The sequence below is a fragment of the Choloepus didactylus genome, chromosome 10 (assembly GCF_015220235.1).
Source record: "Choloepus didactylus isolate mChoDid1 chromosome 10, mChoDid1.pri, whole genome shotgun sequence".
In the NCBI taxonomy this organism is placed as follows: Eukaryota; Metazoa; Chordata; class Mammalia; order Pilosa; family Megalonychidae; genus Choloepus; species Choloepus didactylus.
This window is the reverse complement of record NC_051316.1, coordinates 115,692,699-115,705,093: the sequence shown is the minus strand read 5'-3', so window position 1 is coordinate 115,705,093 and position 12,395 is coordinate 115,692,699.

Here is a 12,395-nt window from a genome sequence, read left to right as displayed (position 1 = left end):
GGCAGAAAACCATGGAAGAGGCAGGTTAAATACCTGGCTCCCGATCACACCTGGTAAGTGACAGAGCCAGGCTAGGAACCCAGAAGCTGCCTTTCTGGGCCACATTCAACCACACCCTTCCACGCTATCTCCCTAACACTGCATGCCAAATGCTTTGCACAAAGCCTGACACATGGTAAGTGCTCAAGAAATGGTTTTTGCTGCTAGTAGTATTCCAGGTTCTATTTCCAGGTGCCTGCTGTATTCCCATCCACGGCTTCTTTCAAATACATTACCCCACTGAGTCTTTGTAGGAAATGGGCCAGGTGTATATTACTAACCCCATCTTACAGGTGAGGAAACTGAGGCTCAGAGGAGGGAAGTAATTTTTCCATAAAAACCTGGTTAGAAGACTTTTTATTTGCTCTTGTTTTGAAGGTCTGTTCTTACAAGACACGGATTACTCTGTTTAAAAGCCTCTGGTAAAGGGAACCAAAGGCACACAATCTCATTTCTTTCATGCTCTCCAGAAACCAGCCCCACCCTCACTTCAGCTGCATGGTCCAAAGCGATCTGAGCCAAACAGGTTTAAGATGGCCCATCCATCACTGGGCAGGGGGAGGTCTGAATTCCTAGGAAAGGGGAACTTGGAATCAATCATTCAGTCAGCACTTGTTGGGATCATCTGAAAATTTCCAGTGAAGTTGCTGGAAACCTAGGAGGCAAGCAAACAATAGAAGATGTAGCAAGGTAGTTTGGGGAGATAAGATACAAAAAGGTGAGTGTGGTAATAAAGGCCAGCATGTGTCTTTCCCTGTGTTTACATAGTTTTGAAACACTTTGCTAATAAAACATCTGTGGGTTTCCTTTTTAACTCCTGATATAGTCTGTGGAGTTCATGCCGAAAGCTCACAGAGCCTGTTTTGTGGCTGAAATAGACCGCTTTAATCCTTTGGTAATGATGCCATTATTTTTGCAGCTGTTTCTCCATCCCCATGCATGATTTATATGCAAGGACTGGGCTCTCTTTCACATAGGTATGTATTGTCCCACAGGGCAGGACCATGGTGGTATATGGTTGGGGGAGGAGAGGAGAGGAGAGGATGTAGCAAAGGTTTTTGAGACATGTGCCTCTAGGCTCAAGACCAGGTTCTCCTATATATTGGTTGGCAGCCTTGAGTAAGACATTTAATATATGAGCTCCTAGAAATAATCAAACCCTACCTCATAACTATTCTTAGCCAAAGTAGAAGATATTACATAAAGGCCCGTCATGTGATTGACTTAAATAGGATTTACAACCTCCTCAGACCTTCGTATCATACAATGGAGTATTTGCCTTGAAATGTTTACCCAGAATCTCATGGCTTTGCTTTATAGCAATCTCAAGCTAGCTAAGAAAGGATTAACAAGAGGGTTTGGGTTTCCTCATACCTTTTTTTAGGTTTTTAGTTTTTAATTTCAAACTCACAATAAGTTGCGAAAGCAAAAGTGGTATAAGTCACACCAAACCCTTTATTCATTGTTTTAAGATTTTACTCTGATTGAGGGTAAGCTACACACATCGTGGCCTCTTACCCCTAAATATTTCAGTGTATCTTTCTGGAGGATAAGGATATTCACTTCATTCAACTTCAGTTATCAACTTCATAAATTTGCATTGATACAGGACTTTTGTCTCTGGTACCATCCATATAAAGTTTGTGAGTGGATTTAGGAGTAGGTTTAACCGCGTGGTGTCTCCAAGCGCCAGATTTGACTGTGTCTTGTCTCAAGGTGCCAGATTTCACCCTTGGAATTCTCAACTCACAGCAATGGTGAGCAAAATTAATTCTGATTCCTTTCTGCTTTTAGGGCGAGTAATGAAAAGATAGAAGAAAAATGGAGAATTTATGATGAGGTCCTCCAAGGTGTCACAAAGAGCATGCTCCCTGTTCTTAGAGATCTAGACCTGTTCTCTTCATTGATGGAGGTGGGGGTAGGGGGTGGTGACACCTAGGAAGGGTAGGGGCTTTTACCTTCCACCCTATGGTCTCAAAGCCAGTGAGTGGGTGAGCTAGAATGAGAAACCAGGGTGGGTTTTTCAAGCATCAGAAGCCTAAGAGCTTCTTCCAACAGCCTCTTCTTAGAGATGCCATTCTCTGCATTACTCAGGAACTGAACCTCAGTCTTCACTCTTTCCCCTACACCCAGGGAATCTGACCCAGTTAATAATAATATTGAACATAGCCAGCATTTATTGAATGCTTCCTGTGAGGCAGACACCGTTTAACACTTTACATGAATTATCCCACTTAATTCTTATTAACGACCTTACTTTTAACAAGCGCTGTTGTCATCCCCATTTTACAGGTGATGAAACAGAGGCTTAGCTGCATTAAGTAATCTAACCAAGGTCCCACCCTTAGAAGGTAGATCTGTTACCACCTCAGTCTAAGCTTCCAGTCTGACTTCTTTAACCAGAGTGCCATTGGGAAGGGAGTGAGCATCACTGGCTTTTGAGGACCGGGGATTTGGAGGAGCTAGGGAGAGTCAGGTAAGGATGCTCATATGTGCTTCAAAACTCATCTTCATAACATCCAGGTGTGCAGAGGTACTTCCCATTGGCTGTTTCCTTTCATCCCTCCAAATGCCAAGTTTAATGAGGATAAACACAAGGTTCAAAGCAGATCAGTGAATTCCCCCAAAGTCCCCTGGCTATTCTGTAACTGAGCTGAGATTTCAACCCAGTTCTGCCATGTTTTTATTCTGCTACCCAAGTTGGTAAACGGTAGGTGATCTGGCATAGAATGCTATATTCAGAGATTTCAGGATGCCTGGTGTTTGATAAAGAAAAACTATATTACCTCGAAAAATTTGTAAGCCACCTGCTGATTCAAACACCCACCTTCTAAATGGCAAAACAGGTCAACAGTTATCACTGCTTCTAAGTCCTGAAGTTTTTAGATCACCTCTTTATTTAATAGTTGTCACCGTCAGCAATACCCAGCATTTGGGGGCTAACATTGGAAGAAACTGCCTTCTAGGTGTGGACTGGGTGAAGCGCAGAAGCAGGAGAGCTAGATTTGGTCAGATTGGGAAACTGCTGGGTCACCTGATTTCTCCTACATTGATTTCCTCATTCATACATTCATTCACTCATTCCTACCACAAATATTTATTAAGCATCTAATACATGCCAGGCAGTGTCCTAGATGCAGATATCCAGTGAATCAAGGTAAACCAAGTCCCTCTTAAACTTTAAGCTGTGAAATGCCAAATGTGCACAGTGCCCGTGCTGGTTTGGATATATTACGTCTCCCAGAAAAGCCATGTTCCTTAATGCAATGTTATGGGGGCATTTTACTAGTCTTGATTAAGGGTAGGACTTTTTGATTAGATTATTTCCATGGAGGTATTACCTCACCCACTCAGGGTGGGTCTAAATTATATCATTGAAGTCCTTAAGAGAGCTAAGATCCAACACAGACGTTAGACTTTTGGGAATCAACAGAGATGCTCCGAGATGCTTGGAGATGCAGACAGAAGGATGTTTGGAGATGCTAAGCTAAGAGATGAAGCCCAGAGTTTGCCCCAGAGAAGCTAAGAGAAGAGAGGACCTCCAGATGCTTAGAGAGAAATGCCCCAGGAGAAAGAAGCAAGGATGCACAGATGCTGAGAGAGAGGAGCCAAGACAAAAGCTCAGAGACATTTTGGAAAAAGTCATTTTGAAACACAACCCGGGAGCAAAAGACTAGCAGACGCCAGCCACGTGCCTTCCCAGCTGACAGAGGTGTTCCGGACACCATGGGCTGTTCTTCAGTGAAGGTATCCTCATTTTGATGTCTTAGTTTGGATACTTTTATGGCCTTAGAACTGTAAATTTGTAACCTAATAAATTCCCTTTATAAAAGCCAATCCATTTCTGGTAATTTGCATAACAGCAGCATTAGCAAACCAGAACAGTGGCAAAAAGCAAATGGAAGCAAAAGTGATGATTTCATTGATTTCTCATCTTTTGTCTTTCTCCATTCATGACATTTAAGAGCTGGAGGATAGAGGAGAAAAACTGCATCACGATGACTGGTGTAGACCTGCCTGCAGAAGAATTGTGTGGAGTCTAGAAGAGCATTTGACATGGTCTAGAAATCTAATAAGCCACAAAGCTAAGGTTGACATGGGCAACCTTTACCTTGCATTGTGCACAGAGACTTTCTAACGAGAAGGTTCTTCAGAGGCTGCAATGGGTTTCCCTGGCCTAGAACAGAAAATAGGAAGTTGCTGAAACACAGTGGAATGTGATCAGAAGAGAAGGATCAGACCTGAATTTGAATCCTGGTTGTACCCTGAACAAGCAAATCCCTCTACCTCTCAGAGCCTCAGCTTCTTCATCTGAAAATGGGCTACGCAGCTCCCACCTGCGAGACCCAAAGCTACCGCTTCTCACCAAGGTTTGGCCTCATAGGCACCTGTGAAATGTGAACTGTGATCACTTCTGCTTTACAGAGGCGGTGCTTACGGCAGGCACCCGTGTATGGGTCTCTCCTATCACGTCGTGCCCCACAGGATAACAGAGACCAGATCATAGCAAAATTGGCACACTGTCATTACTCAGCAACGTGTGATGAACAGATTTGGAGAACCTATGTATGACACAAAGAACATCTTAAATTTTCAACAGCCTGACACTTAACAGTTTGAAAAGTGGAACCAGCTGCCCTGCTCCTGAGGATGACAAGCCTTCTCATTTTTACTTTGGCTACTATGTATGGCCATCCCTTGATAGTAACTTATTTTTGCTTCCCATGAGTCAGAGAACAAAAGGCACCCTCTCCAAGCCACCGGGGAGACTTTTAAACCAACGGCCCCATAATGAATAGTTTTGGTAAAGTAGCAGCCGCCAGGTACCTTGTCATAATGTGTGGAAGCTCTCTAATTTGTGTGGGGCTCTGTATTAATAAAGTTCAAGTTCTATCGTTTCCAAGAAGTCTCCAAGAATGCTCGCTCATATGGTGATAAAAAGGCCCAGGTCATAGCCAGGCAAGTGGAATCTTCGTCTGACAGCCAGTAGAGGAGGCAGGACTTGGAGGCAAGTCTGTGTCATGGAAATGAGCAATGGTTCATCTGGGAAATGGGCTGTACCAAGGGTCAAATGGAAATAATACACATGGAAGCACACTCTGCTGGCTAAAGACCCCACACAAACATCGGACACTTCTTTCTTCCCATGTGGAGTTTCTCATGTGAGAAAACTAAAGGAGCCACAGAGATGGGATCCAAAATGGCTGGCTTCCTATCATGTTTTCACAAACTGTATAGCATTTGCATTGCTGGTAGAAAATATTGTTATACTAATGCTCATAGATTCAAGATGACTTTTAAAATACAATTCACCCCTACCCACCCCCCACCTCCACAGGCACATTGGCCACCAAAAACAAAACAAAAAGAATAGGAGACTACTATGTGACATTTTATACCAATAAACTTAAAAAAAAAAAACTTGATTTAAAAAAATGTATTATGGTAACACATACATAACACAGATTTGCCCCATTTTTAAGTGTACATTTCAATGACATTAATCATACTTACATTATTGTGCTAGGGTCACCGGTTACAACCATTACCAAAACTTTTTATTACCCCAAATAGAAACTCTGAACCCATGAAACAATAACTCTCATTCTCCCCCACAATGCCCCAGTCCCTCTTAACTTCTAATCTACTTTCTGTCTCCATGAATTTGCTTATTTTGGATACTTCACGTAAGTGGAAGCATACAAAATTTGTCCTTATGTTTATGGCTTATTTCACTTAGCATAATGTTTCCAAGGTTCATCTATGTTGTGGTGTGAATCAGAACTTCATTGCTTTTTATGGTTGAATAACATTCCATTGTGTGTTTATACTACATTTTCTTTATCCATTCATCAGTTGACGAACACCAGTTGTTTCCACCTTTTGGTTATTGGGAAAATGCTGCTGTGAATAATGGTGTACAAGTATCTGTTTGAGTCCCTGCTTTCAGTTCTTTTGGATATATGCCTAGGAGTAGAATTGTTGGGTTTTGGTAATGCTATGTTTAACTTTCTGAGGAACTGCCAAATTGTTTTCCACAGCGGCTGCATTGAATTGTCCCACCGGCAATGCATGAGTGTTCCAATTTCTCTACATGCTAGTCAACACTTACTTTCCATTTTTTTTTAGATAATAGCCACCCTAATGGGTGGGAAGTGTTATCTCATTGTAGTTTTATTGCAGTTCCCTGATAACTAAGGGTGTTGAGTATCTTTTCATGTGCTTATAGGCCATTTGTTTATCTTCTTTGGAAAACTGTCTATTCAAGTCCTTTCCCAGGTTTTTAATTGAGTTTGTCTTTTTATTGTCGAGTATACCAGTACTCATTTGAAATAATGCCATAGAACATGTTAAAGGCAACAGTTTAAGACGTGAAAAATCCATCACTGCAAAGTGGCAACCTTTAGAAAGAAGGTGGGAGTGGCAGGTATCAGGAGATGACTTAGATGAAGCCAAGAGCAGGGAAAACACCTGCAGGGAAACTTTCCCAGGTGTAGAACTCGGCAAAGGGGGAAGCTCAGCTCAATCCAATGAATATACATTGGCCATCTGCTTTATACTTGGCACAAATATTAATAAATTAGTATGTTTCATGAATACCTCAAACTGGTCCACCCCAGAAGGCATTAGTGCTGCATTCATTCATTAACTTATATTAGAGAAGTAGGATTACAATTACATCATTTTTAAAAAGATAAAGTAACTGAGGTTCAGAGACATTACAGGATAAAGAAATCCAGGAACCTGTAGGGCTTGACAGCCAGTTTCTCCAACTGCACATCTCCACGCCTTTCCATTCCTCCCTGAGTCAGGAGTGCAGGCATGCTATTATTTCTAACCCTACTAATTTCCAGAATGGACCAGAGGCAGCTGTCAGAGGGGGTATCAAGAGGAGATGAGGTAGAAGAACCCCAGCAGCACGGGCTCCTGCAGCCCAAGTTGCCTTGTGGCCGACAGGCTGCAAGAGAAACCTGAGGCCAGTGGGCAGCTGGTGGTGGGCCGGGCTTGCCCTGAGCACGGTCTGTGTGCAGGAGCTCTGCATTTGTTACCCTGCCGAACGATTATTCCTATTTTGCATTGAGGATGTTAGATTCAAAGAGAAGACGACTGAGTCTGCAGTCATAAGTGGAGTTAGTGGCACAGCAAGGCTGGTTCGGGTGCTCTGAGGTCCTTCTCCCACCCCCGGAGAAAGGCAAAAACCATCTGTTGTGCTCTTTCTTGCAAACCTTCACTCCACACAAGAGCAAAGGCAAGTGCGACCCCTCTCCAGAGCCTAGCCACCTCATCGCCATCATCATCGTCGTGGTTATCATCGTCATCATCATATCCACTGTTGATTCAGTACTGTCTGTATCAAACGCTCTCAATTACTAAAATAACCTTAGCCGGACGTCATCCACAATAACCAAGGAGAGACCCAGAGGTCCAGAATATTCTGTAAAACCTCCCCGGAGCAGGTTGCCAGCAAGCTGACAGAGCTAGGGTGAGAATCCACTTGGACTTGACTTTAAATCTCCTAACACTGGTTCAGCCTTAGCAGAGAGGAAGGGGAGGGGCACTCGCGTCCCGCCGGGGAGCCGACGTGCGGCTCGGGGAGCCTGGGTCCGGGGCGGTCCTGCGCGGGGCCGTCCGGCGGGGGGCACTGCAGACTGCGCGCCGCGCCGCGCCCGCCTCCAGCTCCCCGCGCCCGCGCCCCGGGGGCTCCGCGCTGGCTCGCGCGCCGCTCTCCTCCCAGCCCCTGGCGATGCCCCGACCGGGAGTGCGGACCGGCCTGCGGGAGCATTCCCTGGTTGCAGAGACGCGGGACGGGGTCTGCTCTACCTGTGGGTGCCCCCCGCGCCCCGCCCTGCGCGCGCTCACAGACGTCCGCCGAGTCACAGAAGGGCTCCAAGGTCCGCGTCTCCCGGGGTGGGAGTGGGGGGGGGGGGCAAAGCTGGGCCCGGCCGGGGAACTGGGGATTTAGACACGTCAGGTTCAGACAGGGCTCGGGGGGATCCCTAAGCGCATTGTCACGTCGAGCCCCTGCGTCCCCACCCCACCCACCGGCACCTTCGCCGGCCTCTGCGTCTGCACTGCGAATTGCACAACTCACACCGCTCACCCGCTCACCGATCCTGACTTTGAACCCAAAAGCGGCCTGGCGCGTTCGGGGCCCGGCGACAGATGGCGGCGCTCTCGCCCTCGCCCGGTATCGCTGTCCCCGGGAGAGGGGACCCCAGCCCACACCAACTAAGGCGAGGTCACGCTTTCTAAAGTTCCTCCCAGACTAGGTGAGTGGTATTCAGTGACCTTGAACCCTTCTGCGCAGTCACCCGGGACACAAGCATTTAAGTTGGGCCGTTTAACGAGGTGAAAACGAAGTGAAAATGGCCTAGGAGCCCCTTGAATTGGAAGCCCGATTAAGTTTGTTGGTTTTTCTTTTTGTTTGTTTGTTTGTTTGTTTAGAAAGGGGATTTATTAATAGATTACCCTCGTAGAATTCTTTTATCCCTGAATGTTAACTGCTCATAATTACCTTGTTAAAAGTCTCACAGACCCCCTGTGAGTTCTAGGACAAGCGAAAGAATGTTTCTGAGATTTACGAATGGAAAGGAAACATCACATTACTTTTTGCATTGGGTTATACGTTAGCATATTTGTTGGACTGAATTTTCTGCTTTCACTTTTTAACATCTTTCCAATTTCCAGCTAGTCTCTGGAAATGTTAAAAAGGGGCGGTGGGAGGACTGGTGATGTATATGCCACAGATGGAGATGGAAAAGCTGCCCAGAACAAGCTGACATTTTAAAAAAGTTAACATCCCCTCATACTTTAAAACTATGATATTAGGAACAGAGTATAATGGCAAAAGTTACTCGTAGAACATCTGCTCCTTCCAATGGGAGGATTTCTTTCCTGCCAAGAATTTATGAATTTTATATAGGAGCTTGGTTCTGTTTGGAAGAGGAAGGAAGCAAGCCAAAGGAGCCCCTCGGCTGCACAGAATTCAGGGACTGTGTGCTCCTGACTTTTAGGAGGCTCTTGAAGCTGCTTAGGAGGCAAAAGTCACCCTTCAGACGGACATGGCTGAGAGTAAAAAAAAAAAAAAGTCTCAAACTGCCACCCACGGTTTCAATTGACTCTTCAACAGGTCAAGGTCATCCGCTTGAAGTCCATTCTCGGAAGGCCTGATCCTTTTTGGAGGGGGTAGGAGAGAGTTTATTGCATGAAAAGTTGGTTATAAAACCTGACCAACTCATATCGATTCATTTCAAATGTTCCTTTCATTTTCACATTGGCGAGATATACGTGGCCACTGGTCCTTCCCCAGAACTTCTATCAGTCCCTTCATCTGCAATCAATTGTCTTGGGCAGTTGCTCAGCTGAGCACGGTGACTGGAAGTTTTATCTTTTTAAAACCCTGGGGGTCTCAGTGAAGCCATTTGGATGAAAGGGCACTGAATGGATTTGCAGTTGAAGCATTAATGATTCTCTTTGAGCTTCAAGCCAGTTTATCTAAGCAGATTTCCAATGGTGTCCCCTTCTGCAATCAAAAGAACTTTCTGCTGTGGAGAAGGTATAGGTCCAGTGTGGGGTAGGTCAAATTTTTGCGTTTTAAAGTGGACTGTTTTTTAGGTTCTTGACTCTTAAGTGGAGTGGATTTTTTTTTCTTTTTTACTCAGAGAATGTCAGACGAAACCTGGAAAAGAAATCCAATCTATTTAAGTATCAAGAATCTTAATTGTTCCTGTTTGACAGAGAGAAAACAACAACAAAAGACAAACAATGTTAAGGATTTGGTGCATTCATTCAGTCAAGAGATATTTATTAAGCAACTACTATATGCCAGACACTTTGTTAGGCACAGTCTTTGTCCTCATTCTAGGAGCCAAACAATAAATAGATCCGGTATCATGTTATGTTTCAGGTAATGAGAAGTGCCAGGAGGAAAAAATCAAGCTAAGCTGCTGGAGGTAAAGAATCTCAGGGGTAAGAGGTGGGAAGTCGGGAGGGCTGCTCTAAGGAATTGACATTTGAGTTGTCCTTCCAGACTCTTCCCCCTGCAGCTATTACCCCACAACACATAAACATAGATATATTTAAACAAATTAGATCATACTTTATAGGCCTTCCCCCACCCCACCCCCACCGTTAACATCTGAACATTCTTCACATATAGAGTCTATGGCTCAAGAGCTTGGGTCTGGGTGGAATCAAATTTAAATTCCAACTTCACCACTCGCTGGTTTTGAGTTTCAAGACAGGTTACCTAAACTTGCTATGCCTCAGATTCCTCATTTCGTAGAAGGAGAAGAATAACACCTACCTCATGGGGTTATTGTGGGGACGAAATGAGAAAAATGCATGTAAAATGCTGAGTATGGTAGGGACAGACAGAGTAACCCTTAATAAATGCTAGCCCTTATTTATTATTGTTTATCCAATCATTTTAATGGAACATTGCATTCCATGCTAAGGATGTACTAGGACAGACTTAATCAGTGTTCTACTGTTGAACAGAAAGAATTGGATATAAACTTAACTCATATATTAGTGAGTAAAGGAGAAAAGTAAAACCAACAAAACAAAAACCAGCAGAAACAGAACTTACATGTAGAAAATATCCTACATCCATGTATTTTCTAGGAGAGACTCTTCCCTCCTGCCTTCCTCATTTGTGCAGGAGGGTTTAGGCAAAATGTTCTTTGGTGTCCCTTCCAGCAGTGTCATTCATTTGTCCCTAGAGTTCTGACTAGTTCCCAGATTCTGCTCCCAGCCTCTGCAGAGCCTTTCTTGCTTCTGAGATCTGAAATGGCTCTCTGAGTCATTGTTCATGCCCAGTGGCTCTTACTCAGATCTATTTTAGGTTGAGATCAAGTTTAGGGGAAAAGGAATTATCTTTAGATATTGGGAGCATTAGGAGAATGTTGGCAGAATGTTCTGGAAGATGGCAAAGAAGCAGGAGCGTTTCCCCTGGGATGTGGCCGAGAATGCAGGTTCAAAGCACGACGCTGGAAGGTGCCACTCCTTTCAATTGACTTCCTGTCCTGCACGCTTCATTGAAGGGGCCCTCACAGTGTTGTGACGTTTCGCAAAAGATGCCTTCTCAGGCTTACCACCAACTGGCCCAACTATAAAAAGAGTTGCTAGCCCTTATCTTAAGAGATTGACTATGTGTGTAAAATGCTTTGAAATTAGGGAATGAAATACCTGGAAAGAAAAAGCAATGGCTTATTTAACCCTTGATGATTTTCCAGAAGCCATGAGTTCTATGATGGAGGGAAAGAGCTCCTTGTCTTAAGTTGTTATCCAAATTGGAGCCTGGAGGAATGTGGGTGTATTTTTAATAGAATGGCAGATAAGATTACTTGTCTTTATTAGGAAAAGTGGTGGGTTAGGCCAGTCTTGCCCTCATAGATTTATGTGCACCAAACGTAACTGCTGGTTAAGTAGCAGATGAACATACTTCAAGGAGATGAGAAGACCCCTCCAACCAACCGCCCAGCCAAATGAAGCTAGCTTTGCTTTATCTGGGAGGCAGGGTGATGTGGCAGAAAGAGCCTGAGCTTGGGAGTGAGGCAGACTGGGATCCAGCCACCTGCTGTGTGACCTTGGGGGAGTCACTTGACTCCTCTGGGCCTCAGTCTCTTCCAGTACATAAAGGGGATGATAATAAAACTCCTACGTATCTAGCAAAGTTCTTGGCATACCATAGGTGCTCAATAATGTGAATTCCCTTTTTCTACTCCCTATCTCCTTATCTGTCTCCATCTCTCTGGGCCAGCAACTCCCAATCCAAATTCCACGGTGCTTTCATGCTGACAGGACACACTCAAAATTCTTTGCCTGTGGTCAATGACAAAGAGTTAAAAAGAAAACAAACAAACAAACCATGTGTCCTAAACCCACAATCTGAGAGATTGTCTCTCTTCACGCAGTTTTTCTAGTCCAGGTTTTATGTTGCCAATCTGGGAAACTTGTCAAAGCAAATGTTAGTTAAAAAATTGTTTACCAAAGGACAGGTAGTTAAACATCTTGTACAGCTGACAGCATTGTTACCGCAAACCTAAAATAATTTTTTTCAAACTTTTATTTATAAAGGAAGACATTGGACAGAAGTGTTCACATATGTCCTGAAGAGGTCAGGATTTTTTTTTTTTTTTGCAGCTCCTGTAGAGGCACTGTCTGATCAGACCTCTGTAGCGTTCTCTTTAACAAAGTCCCTTCCGTGTATTCTAATCAAGGAAATAAATGAAACGTGGGTACCTCTGCTGATGAGTTATTTGTCAGTTGGCAAACAGATTATTGTCTCACTATTCTTGGAGACCAGGTAGAGTCCATTCGCAAAGGAAAACCAATCTATCACACTTCCTTAA